Source organism: Sinocyclocheilus grahami, unplaced genomic scaffold, assembly GCF_001515645.1.
Source record: "Sinocyclocheilus grahami isolate Dianchi unplaced genomic scaffold, SAMN03320097.WGS_v1.1 scaffold1536.1, whole genome shotgun sequence".
Classification (NCBI taxonomy): domain Eukaryota; kingdom Metazoa; phylum Chordata; class Actinopteri; order Cypriniformes; family Cyprinidae; genus Sinocyclocheilus; species Sinocyclocheilus grahami.
In genome coordinates, this window is record NW_015506715.1 from 144,107 (window position 1) to 156,376 (window position 12,270).

Here is a 12,270-nt window from a genome sequence, read left to right on the forward strand (position 1 = left end):
TTTGTTTTCAGGGTTGGAGCTGAACTCTGCAGGACTGCGGCTCTCTAGGACCGAACTTGCCTACTCCTGGGTTAGGTGTATCTGAGCAGCAGATGCTGATGCTTTGTTTACTTTGCTGTGTCGCGGGAGTGCAGCAGACGCGAGTAGTTAAAACACTGAATGGAGTTTAATTATAGCCGAGTGGAATGGATTTGAGGAAGCAGCAGCATGGAATTCAAGGCTGTAGCTAAATGGAGTTTAATTTATTAAGGCATTCGTCATGTGGAATGGATTTGACTGACGGCACTCTGAAAAGTACACATTCGCTGAATTAGAGACGGTAAAAGTGGGTGGGTCCAATATCATTGGTCTTCAAAAGTGGGTGGGTCCTGTCCCACCCTCATTCAATGGTTCCGATGCCCATGATCTTGTTTTATGTTGAGGAGATCAAATACATTCATACAGGTTCAGAACAACTTGATTTTGATTTTAATTTTTGGGTGAACTATATATCCCTTTAAAATTTCATAATAGCTAACTAGTGCACATGCTTTATCTTTAACTGTTAACGTTCATTACGTTTACGTTGAACGTTTAAACACAAGGCGCGAAAAATAACTCTAGTCAGGCGCTGTACGAGCAAGTGTGCGCCGCGCGTATCAGAAACCGTCTTAAGCGCGCATTTGCCAAAATGAATTCTGCCCCACTGCTTAATGTCCCTGAACAGTTAAATTCGTTTTTAAACCAAAATGCGTTTAAATGAAAAGCTTACATCATGACGCACAAAATGAATTTCTCAACCCATAAGCGAATAAACTAGGCCTATAGAGTTTGTTCAAACACAAAAGTTAATAATCAAACTAACCTAAAATCTGTGGGGATGATGACGCAGTGTTTTTATCGGCTCCATGTGTCCGGTCCATTTGCGGTTCCACAACTCCCACTCCATCATCAGCTTTAGTAAAATAAACTAGCTGTGGATTTTAGTGACTAACTCATGCTTCAGCCCCGCCTAGCCGAATGGTTAATGTGGCCCTGGTTATGCGATCACCTGATAGATAGGCTACGTGCACAGTTTGTTCGAAAGTAAAATATATAATAAATGCATTTGATCGATAAACCAAATTCAAATGTGACATTTTAATCTCTAATGGTAATGCATGGAATTTACGGAAAAACTCAACTAAATAATAGCGCTAAAAAGTGAGGGGCGTGGTGGGGCTTTGGCGATCGGCGCTACCGGTGTCCATCAAGCTACTCCACAGCCAATCACGAGCCCCCTCCTTGCCTAGCCCACTGGTTAATGCGGCCCTGTGTACAGCAGATGGGTGCTTAATACATGGCTGTGGCTGCCTCACTCTCCATATCTTCCTGTTCTGCCTCTGCCTCTTCCCTCTCTGTCTCATTGTATTGCCTTTCTTTCTCAATCTGAACATTTTCTGTCTCTGGCTCAGTTCCAAGACCTTCACTTTGTTGAGTTAACTCTGGGGCAGTTTCATCTTAATATAAGGAATGAATAATAAACCTTTTACAATATTTACATATTCCTTTGCTGTCAGCTAGTTTAACAGTTTTACCTGTACCTCCTGCTTCTGCTTCATCTTCAATGAAAGTATGAGTATTAGACATTTAAGTTAATATTATACAGCATAAATCTATATTATATAGCCTACTAATAAACAAGATTTAGAACATCTATATTCCTTTTTTTAAACTATTTATAGGCCTTCTATTATTATGGTTTTAATCAAACGTTATAAATATGATGTGTTATATAGATTACTAGTATCATCTAAGACAAGTGATTATAATGGGAAATATACTTAATTACAAGAATTAAAGTGTGACAAACTGCTAAATATTCTATATGATGATTTACCTGCTGGCTTGCTGAAGCTTTGAATCCATGTTTGCAATGTTGAACTGCCTTTAGCAGCCTCCCTTCGCTCTTTCTCTCTTGGTCTTCTTTTTTGTTGTTGTTTTTTTGTCTACAAAGTGTGCCAACAACAGCAAATTTGGTGTTATTTATATTCTGATTAAGTACAATAATTTGATTAGACATTCTAATTCTAAGAACGTGGATATTTTGTACAAGTTGTTAGCACTTTTAGAAGACCGAGAGCAAATCATTAGTGACAGAAATACAAAAACAAACTACCAAATGACTAATTCAGCAGATCAACCACTGACTGTAATGTCGATTGTAAGCCTAATGCATCTACTTGTTAATGCAACTACCTTCGGGAACTGTCGTCTCAACTCTCCAGAGAGCGGGCACACAGATAGGCCTATTTCACAACGTGACGTCAGCAAGCCGGAAGTAGGGAAAACTCTTTCCGGTAAAAGCGCTTCCAGAACAATGGCGGAGACTAAAAGTAGTCAATCTTGTAACGTACCTTTGTGTTTCAACTCTTGTAGCGTACCTTTGTGCTTCCCTCGACTCTAAGATTTTTCTGGTCGACTAGTAGTTGTTCATTTTAAGCATTAGTCGACTATTAGTCGCATGTTTATTAATAAACCATATAAATCATAATAATGAGCCTTTAATAGCATAAAGCGCTCAAGCGCACACACCAAAAACAAAAAAGGGTTGCCACAGCGTACTGGCAGAAATAATAATTATGAATGTGTCTGGGAAAAACAGCAAAAGAGACTACATTAACATTTTAATAATTAACATAAACTAACTCTTCTTAATGACCTGCAACAGCATCTTTCAGATTTTTAGCACATTGACTGTCATTGACTCATCTTTCCAGCTTGGGAAAAGTAAGTTTTAACAATATATTTTCAATGTTCGGCAATAAAGATTTGAAAAACATTTATCATAAATCTTAATCTAAATTAAATAACAAGCTATAAAGAAAATACTAAAGTGTACTGCAGTTAACGCTTAAATGAACTATGAATGACTAATCATCTGATCTATTTTTTTGCGAACTAAATTACTATTTAACAGTGAATGAAAGAAACATCATTGGTTAGGCAACACTTCTTGCCTATTTTCTCCCTAGCAAAACACGAATGTATGTGCCAAAGTAGAATTCATCAGCTTTAGCCTTGATTTCTTGGATCAGCTCATCATTTCTCCATACTCTCTCCACAGTGAAGTCACCCCTAGTATTTGTCACCAGATCACATCAAGATAAGCCAGTGACCATCAGCTGACCCTGGACTTGCCAGTGGTAGGTGTGTGATTTCCGTAGTTTTGCTTGGCCCCCAACAGACTCTGTGTGTGATGCCTCTCCTATGTATTTCACATCAGGGCACTTAACTTCTACCAGGCCATAGGGAGGGTCTTCATTTGGGTCTACCACCTTGCCATTTGGACTAGCACCAAGGTGTGGAGCTTCGGGGTGGATGATGAGACCGCATGGAAGTACATTGACATTGAAGGTCTCAGCATAGCGGCGAAGAACCTCTGGCTCAAGTTCCACTCCTCTACGCATTGCTTTGGTCTGGGGGGCACCTTTAATGATCCGGCCAGCAAGTGTTTTTGCAGTGGATTCTGACCTCACACGAGCTGCTTCATAGAACTTGCTTGCTGTAAGCCGGAGGCGACGCATGCTAAACCAGATTGGGCTTTTGGATTGATCCCGTGTTCCCTCCTCAATGATCCCTGACATTTCAGGTGTCACCTCCAGGCTCTGCATATGCATGAGTTCAGCCCAGCTGCCAGGGACAAAATGATATTGTGGAAGTGTGTATTGTGGGACAGGTAATGGGGGGAATTCTGGTGCATTTGGATGTGTAAGCACATCCGTTGGCAGCACAGCAGGACACTGGTAAGAAAGCAGTGAACCTTTTGGGACCTCTCCAAATTTTGATGAAACCATGGTTACAGCAGACATCCCATCAACAATCTTTGCGATTAGTGGTTGAGGTCGAAGGGAAATGAGGGATGCTGCTCCAGCAATCACATCATTATCAGGCAAAGGTCCTAAAACAAAATGTTTGTCTCACTGTGTTAATTGTTAACTATTTCGAAAATGTGTTTTAGTAGTATTTGGAGAGTACCTCCATATGCTTTGTACAGAGTTGACTGCACACTGCTCCTACCAGAGGCTTTTGGCTTGCAAGCTCATCCACTGGTTCTGGAGTTATGCCCTGACAAAACATTTATGTATATATATTGTATGGGATTGTAATCTGATTTGCACATTATGCACTTTAAATGTATATGTATGTATGTATATCTATACTGTATATACAGTGGGTATGGAAAGTATTCAGACCCCTTTAAATTTTTCACTCTTTGTTATATTGCAGCCATTTGCTAAAATCATTTAAGTTAATTTTTTTCCCTCATTAATGTACACACAGCACCCCATATTGACAGAAAAACACAGAATTGTTGACATTTTTGCAGATTTATTAAAAAAGAAAAACTGAAATATCACATGGTCCTAAGTATTCAGACCCTTTGCTCAGTATTTAGTAGAAGCACCCTTTTGATCGAATACAGCCATGAGTCTTTTTGGGAAAGACCCAACAAGTTTATTATTATTATTAATGCTGACTTATTTCGTACTGCTTTATTTATTGTTATCTGTTGTCAAATTAAAACTGTTTGAAGGATCAGTAGTTTTATTTTTAATTTTACCTGGGTGCGGGGTCTATGCTAGGCCTGCTGCTTGCTTGTGCATGCAAGGGCAGCTGGAACATTCTCGGTGCCTAGCGTACTAAAATGTGCTGTCTGGTAAAGTAATGCAACCAGATGGTTGCATAAACTTCTTTCAGCAGCACACGAACATATATATGCAGTCAGTTGAGGTGGGGTGCTGGTTTCAAATGTGATCTAAAGAAAGTGATACAAAGACTTTCATGTATTTCACATATTTAACACTTTTAGTGTTTACCGATGTTTGTTTATTGTATGTTTGGGACAGCTATTGTTTAAGTTATTGTTTATTACATGTATCATATATTATACTCTTATATGTATAATGTATGTGTGTGTGTGTGTGTATGTAAATATATATATATATATATATATATATATATATATATATATATATACATACATGCACACACACTTATGTATGCATTACTATGCAGTATCACATGCTATGTTAACTTAATCCTAACTGCAGATGGTGCTGTTACTGCTAGACTTTATCGCTATGTTTGATATTGATTTTGAGACGAGTAATGCATATTAAACAATCATTAGCTAAATCTTGAATGTATTTACCTCAAGCTGATGTGGTTCTTCATGCTTACTTAATGACCTATAGCACCTGGCCCTAATTACCACTTTCCCTGAAATAATGTTTGAGACTGAAGTGTCCAAACACACACACACACAGCTATTAATGGGACATTTTTATTATTATTATTATTAAACCACTTTTAAATGTATCCATAAAAACAACATTGATCATTCGGAAATTACCTATCATGGCAGCTGTCTAACATAATACATACCTTGATAATCAAAAATGAATTGCTCAAAAAAGAATTTATAACCCTTGTCCAATTTTGATCGCCTCACATCTCCCTGAAAACTATCAACAAAACGGACAACGTCTGCTATTCTTATTGTTGGCAAATTTATTAATGATTGGGAGAAAACGAGTTCGCACTCCATTATGACAATGACTGTATGAATGAATGAATGAATGACGATCGTAACAGGCGATCATATTGTGAAATAGGTCTATTGTGAGTGATGCTGCAGAGCGGGCGGGAAAACGCGGAATCAGTGAATCTTTAGCGGACCGGTAACAGAACGCTTGAGCTGGGGTGATGGGTTGGTGAGAGGGGCACCTCAGCCGATTAGGGCAGAGGGGCCAGTGTCTCTAGCCACCGGGCCACCCCCCCTGTGCACAGCCCTGGGACTGTAGCTATCGATTATTTCAGTAATCGAATATTCCATCGATTAATCGAGTAATCGGATAAGAAGTCATTTTTCTTTATTAAAGCGCAATACTAGATATACAAGATTTGTTTCCTTTTTAGAAACAAATATTTTTACTGTTGAAATTGCAAACATTAATTACCGTTAAAACTAAACCCATTTAATGCATTTAATTGCCAAATGACATTCAAAATGCAAATATAAATATATCAATAAAAAATTTATAAAATAAAATAAAAATACAAAAAAATCAATTCACATTACTTTAAAAAAGATAAACATAACAACCTAAAATGAAGGCATAAATCAAGAAATATAAAAATCAATTTCACATTACTTTAAAAAAGGTACAAACTAAAACTAAAAGCATAAATCAAAATAATAGTAATATAAATAATACCTAAACATTGCATTTATGTCGTGCAACTTAACTTTCAAGTTTCAGCCTAACTAAAGCTCAAGCATGACATAAGCCTTTACTGTCTTCTTGGAAGGCTTTGTGGCTTTTGTAAGAGGCAAAAATCAGTGGACAGGAACGTAACTTGGAACAAGAGTCCATATACAATTTCTAAACACATTTTTCTGCAACATGAAATATAATAAATAAACACTCATAAATGTATTTCTACGTACTGGTGTGTGTAAAGCTGGTTTTTGATATCCTTCATATTCTGTGTACTGGTCAGTTCACAGCAGTGATAGAAATTAATCTGTCCCAATAAGTTTAAATTGAGTTTTACATTTTGTTGGCATTTTAACCTTTATAAAGCCTCTTTTTTTTTAAAGTATGCATTATCTTTTGAATCACAATTCTTACATTTAATCAGTCAATTAGAATAATAAGACATTTGGGTAAAATATTGAAATTTGAAACTTCCACATCATTGCATTCTGTTTTTATTCACAATTTGTACAGTGTCCCAACGTTTTTTGGAATCGGGTTTGTAATACAACAGGTCAATAAACAAGAATGTAATATCCAGAAAAGCTAAAGAAATATACTATCAGTGAAGTATACCAGTACTGATGCTGCATCCTAATTCACATACTATCATACTTACTAATTCTAATTTTGAATACTAGTTTTCAGTGTGTCCCAAACCGTAGTATGTTGAAATAAGTATTCCAAAGATACTCGGATGGTCTACTGTTTCCAGTCAAAATTCGAAGTCCAGATCCACGCTAATATTGCCTACAACTAATTTTACGTGTTGGATGAGGGATCTATTAGAACCCATACATGAATAAAAAGTGTTAAACTAAAAACATGGCAGATGTGTGAGACCAACTGTTAAGTAGAGAAGGGGTTTGAATCAGTAATAAATCTTAATACAATAATAAATATTTTTATTCTGCAACATTGTAAACAATAAGATATGTGTAACGGAATGAACACAGGAAGCGTGCGGATCCATCTGCAAGGCTTTATTCACAAGAGACGTGGTCAAAATTTTGTCCAATTTTGGAATCGGGTTTGTATATAGCTAATTTTGCCCTTCATGACAACTGTGAGGGGGTGAATTTTTTTTATAACTCATTATAGACCCATTTCAAATGTATCTTTTCTTTCATAAGCCTTAGAAAATGCTGTTTTAGTACAACTACAGAGTTTTTAGAGGTTTAGGATACATCACAGCACTGAGACTGCACTTTTAAAAGTGTTGAATGATATTATTTTATTATCTGTAGATTCGGGGGACTCTGTGATACTTTTACTATTAGATTTAAGTGCTGCGTTTGATACTATCGATCATAGCATCCTTATATCACGCCTTGAACAAAGTGTGGGCATTACAGGTTGTGCTCTCGACTGGTTTAAATCCTAAGACAGAATGTTTTCTGTTTGTCTTAATGGTTTTTCTTCATCTAGCTCCATCTTGCATTTTGGAGTTCCTCAGGGCTCCATTTTGGCCCCTGTTCTGTTCTCATTATATATGCTTCGTCTGGGGTCCATCCTTACCAAGGAGTAATTTGTTCAAAATGCAGCTGGCAGACTTTTGCCTGGCACCCGCAAATTTGATCATATCTCCCCCGTATTATGCTCTTTGCACTGGTTGCCGGTCTGTTACAGAATCGAGTTTAAAATTTTACTGTTTGTTTTTAAAGCTCTGAGTGGAACGGCTCCTGAATATTTCTGATCTTTTAAACCCAAATATATCTGTTTGATGGCTGAGGTCTTCTGAGCAAAGAGTGTTGATGGTCCCGAGATCTAGATTGAAGTTGAGGGGTGACCGTGCCTTTTTAATTGCTGGGCCTAAACTATGGAATAGTCTTCCAGTCTCCCTCCGATTTGTCTCCTCAGAATCTGAATTTAAATCCAAGTTAAAGGTGCTGCATGTAGGATTGACAACTAGTGGTTGAACTAGGTATTGCAGTACAAAGTCAAAATATTGGTTTAAGGAGAATAACTGATTGTAGCATGTTAACTTAATATGTTTGCAGAAACATGCTATGATATTTTTATGCTTTAGTAGAGTCAAAAACTTGCATACAGCACCTTTAAAAACTTATCTTTTTTTCCAAGGCTTATAAGCTGTCCTTAAGAGTATAAGGATCTGTCACCTATCAGTGTTTGTTTTTGATTTTCTCCTCTTTAGTGCAATGCGATCAAAACTGGTTTATATTTGTCTTTTTAGCAAGGTTTGTACAGAACTGTGGTCAACTACTGTTGTTTTTATTGTGCTTCATAAATACATTTTGATTGATTGATTGTTTTTAGCACATCTCACAGGGTTTCTGCAGAGTTGAACAAGTTAAATTTAAGACTTTCTAAGACCTTTTTAATACCACCTTATATGAAATTTAAGACCTAAACCTGTAATGGAAATACACATTTTATTACATACGTATATGTATTATTTAATGTGTATGAATTAAAAAGAAAACAAAATATCAATGCTGTAATAAATGGTATTTATAACTATGATATACAGTGAACTTTTCATGTCAGCAGACAATATTCCATACAAAATATCCCCGCAAAATAACTGCATCACTGAGATTTTTGGTGGAATAAACAATTTATTCTGAAACAATATTTTCATCAGTGTTCTATCAGCTTTTACATACTTAAATCTGCATATTTACCTTTACAAAGGCCTGTTTTTAACCTTTTTAGATGTATGCATCCTCACTTGTCATGGTGTTATTTAACTATATCATGTTATGAATAAACTAAACATTGTGTTACCTCAGTGGGTTTCTTCTGAGTTAATGTGTGCTGTTACGCTCATTTGTTCTGGAGTCTCGAGACAAACAGAGTGAGAATATTCTGTATTCTGCTAACTTACTGCAATTCTCTCTGATGACGCAGTAACTTGCCGCGGGGAACAAAAATATCCTCCGTCTGTCCAATGATTGTAAAGTCATTAGGTCCGTCAGACTGAAGATATTTTAGCGGTAATGAGACCAAACATAATTAAGACCCATCGAATCCGAATTTAAGACTTTTTAAGGACCCGCGGACACCCTGATCTCAAGTGACACCGTTGATTCAGGCGACGTCTCGCCCCTTTTGAACTCTATCACTCTGCACTAAGATTCTCTAGTATTCCCCTACAACACTGGCTGCCTGTCGTCATCATCATATTCAGAGTAAGATACTGCTCGTCACATTCAAAGGGTGTTAGTCTTGCTCCTGTGTAAATCTTAGATCTCAGTCGTTCTCACGCATTCACAATGAGACACACATTTCAAGCAGTTCACACACACACCATAGCTTTTATTTCTCACACTGAAGTTAGGGATAACTTGTCCTGCTACATACAAATAACAGACGAGGCGCAGGCATACAGAGGGAAGTTCTCTGTTGAGTTCATAGCTGTCTGGAGTTAGGCCGGGCATACACGGTGCAATTTGAGCAATGTTTTTGTTAAATAAGAACTCTCACTATACGAGTAAATTGAGCCCGGTCTCATGAAAATGCGTATAAATAGTACGCCAAATTCAAACAGAAAATCATGCCATTGATATACAGAAATTGACTTTGGTGTGCATATGATACGCAATTTGTTGGCATGCATATGATTAACAGTTTTACATACATATGATACGCATCTATCCCACACACCTAATCCTACCCATTATCATATATCATATGCATGCCAAAGTCAATTTCTGTGTATAAATAACATACCATATAATTAACATAAACTCGTGCTATTGATACTCACTTTCATGAGATTCATGATTCAGTAAATCGCTTGCGATGTCAAGCCAAAGCTCAGGATTTTTGTGCTCACACTATACGGTCCCTTCGTCCAGCTGCAACTCGACTGCTCAGTAGAGTTCTGCGCGGGACTGTTTTCTTAAAGGTGGGGTAAGCGATTTGCCGACTAGCAAAACAAACTTGTAGCCAATCAGCAGTAAGGGGCGTGTCTACTCATGATGTGGAGGAGAGAGCGTTCAGTCCGAGCCGAGCAACAGAAAGATAGATGTCGGATAAAAAAACAAAAGAGGAAACCGTCTGTGGAACAAAAGAAGGCTTAAGGCAACAAGGCAAGAAGTAGGACACGTGTAAACATCGGATCAGCTTTCCAGCGCTGGAGAGAACCCAAGGAGCGGAAGGCCTGCGATCAGACACCGAGGTTGCTTTGTTTCTTCTCGATAGGTGAGTAACACCGTTTCTGCGCCGCAACAGCTAAAGTCGGTCTAGTACAGTGGTCGTCAACCCGTCGATCGCGATCGACTGGTAGATCTTTATCACTGTCCCAGTAAATCCCGAAAAAAAAGTAAAATAAGTACAAAAATGCATTACATTTATGGGGTTATATTAATGTATCACTGAAGGGAACTGTCTTGAGAAAAGTTTCGATGGCAATGGCATTTTCTTCTTCTCCGTATAAAGCGTAACTCTGCTTTGTTTACAGCGGTTCATAAGCAGTGTTGCCAAGTCCGCGGAATAGGGCTACTTTAACACGGTTGCCGCGGGTTGTTGTTGTTCATGTACGCGGGTTGAAGCGACCCCAATAATGTGATATTTAGTCCCTGGAATGTGATTTTTACAGGGGAACCCCCCTCGAAACGCAATTGGACTAGTTTTAGTGCGAAAACCTGGCAACCCTGTTCATAGGCGCCACCTGCTGTCAGAGAGTGAGTCTCATTCAGACCTGCTATTTTTATTTCGTGCAGATGTTTTATGTAGCAAATAAATAAATAACACCTAAAGTCAGACCATTCTGTTTTTGTTTTAAATCCTGAAATTAATCTAAATCAAATCAAAAACAACTGCGCGTGCAGATCGTGATTAAAATGCAGTGGTTGCCTCTAATTTCAAATGGCTAGATATTTGTGTTCAAAGCCAGTTTGTTTGTTATAAAGCAAATAGCCAATAAATAAATTTGCTTAAAAATCAGTATCAGAATCCAATTTGCTAGTAAAAAAAAAGAAGAAAAAGAAAGAAAAGCAAATCTGAATTCTGAATCAGCTATGATCGGTGTATCACTAATTAAAATACTAAGTAAAAGTCAGGGATCTTGGGCCTAAAAAGGTTGGTGACCACTGGCCTAGTACACTGGACGCGAAAAAGCGACCGTTGAAAATCATTTGAAATTTGTGTCAATACGTCATAAATAGAACGCAGCAGCAGTTTTCTGTCGGGGATTTGTCGTGTCGTGCCACATCCAGTGTAGACCATAGATATGTATATATACTGTATATCTATGGTGTAGACAGCATCACTGATTATAATGAGTTCTATAGTATTTTGTCGCGCCGCACCACTCGCGTCTCGTGTAGACACGGTGTAACAGTGGTTTTGCTTTGTTTCACAGAACTAATCGTTGCCTGGGTTGCGTACGTATGTGTGGGGCGGAGCTATCAAAATAGGGGCGAGAGCCTTTTGGGGTAGGGGTGTGTTTTCCTACCAGAAATCGCTTACCCTACCTTTAATCCTGCTCCCGCTGAATTTAGCATTACCACCGCTACCGCGATTTTTGTGTCTAGTCCCGTCTGCTCCTGCAAACATTTTGACATTCTGATATGATTTTTGTGCATCAGGGAGCTACTATCAATATGCAGGGTATTGAAATTGCTTTTGAATGAGCGCATACTCTGTGTAAAGGAGCACATCTTCCAAGATATTTGTCAATGAGCTCAGGATCTGTTGAGCAGTAAATCCTCCACAATTGGCTCTTTTTTTTCTTTTAGAAAGAGAAAACAAACAACAACATACAATCACATCTAAACAACAGAACAGTCATTTGGTCACCTATACATTCTTACATAAAGTTAGGCTCCTCCCCTAACAGATGTAATCTCCAAACTTTTGATAAGACTTGAGAGCCCTGAAAGAACACACACTGTCTCACATTTGCATGACTTTTCACATGTATCTGTAAGTGTGATGGCAAAAAAAGTTTTTCTTACACTGACTACAATTGAATGTCTACCAAAATGATTGCGTAGATGATTGTAAAAATTACTCCTTTTTC

The 12,270-nt window shown here is 37.8% G+C and overlaps 1 long non-coding RNA gene across 1 annotated transcript; it reads left to right on the plus strand.

The window, feature by feature from the left end:
* Window positions 1-2,463: 2,463 nt before the first annotated feature.
* LOC107571018 (uncharacterized) lies at window positions 2,464-3,318 on the plus strand. The gene is made up of 3 exons (XR_001607122.1): window positions 2,464-2,748; window positions 3,086-3,164; window positions 3,245-3,318. It is a non-coding gene; the product is annotated as an uncharacterized lncRNA (long non-coding RNA).
* The last annotated feature ends 8,952 nt before the right edge of the window (window positions 3,319-12,270 follow it).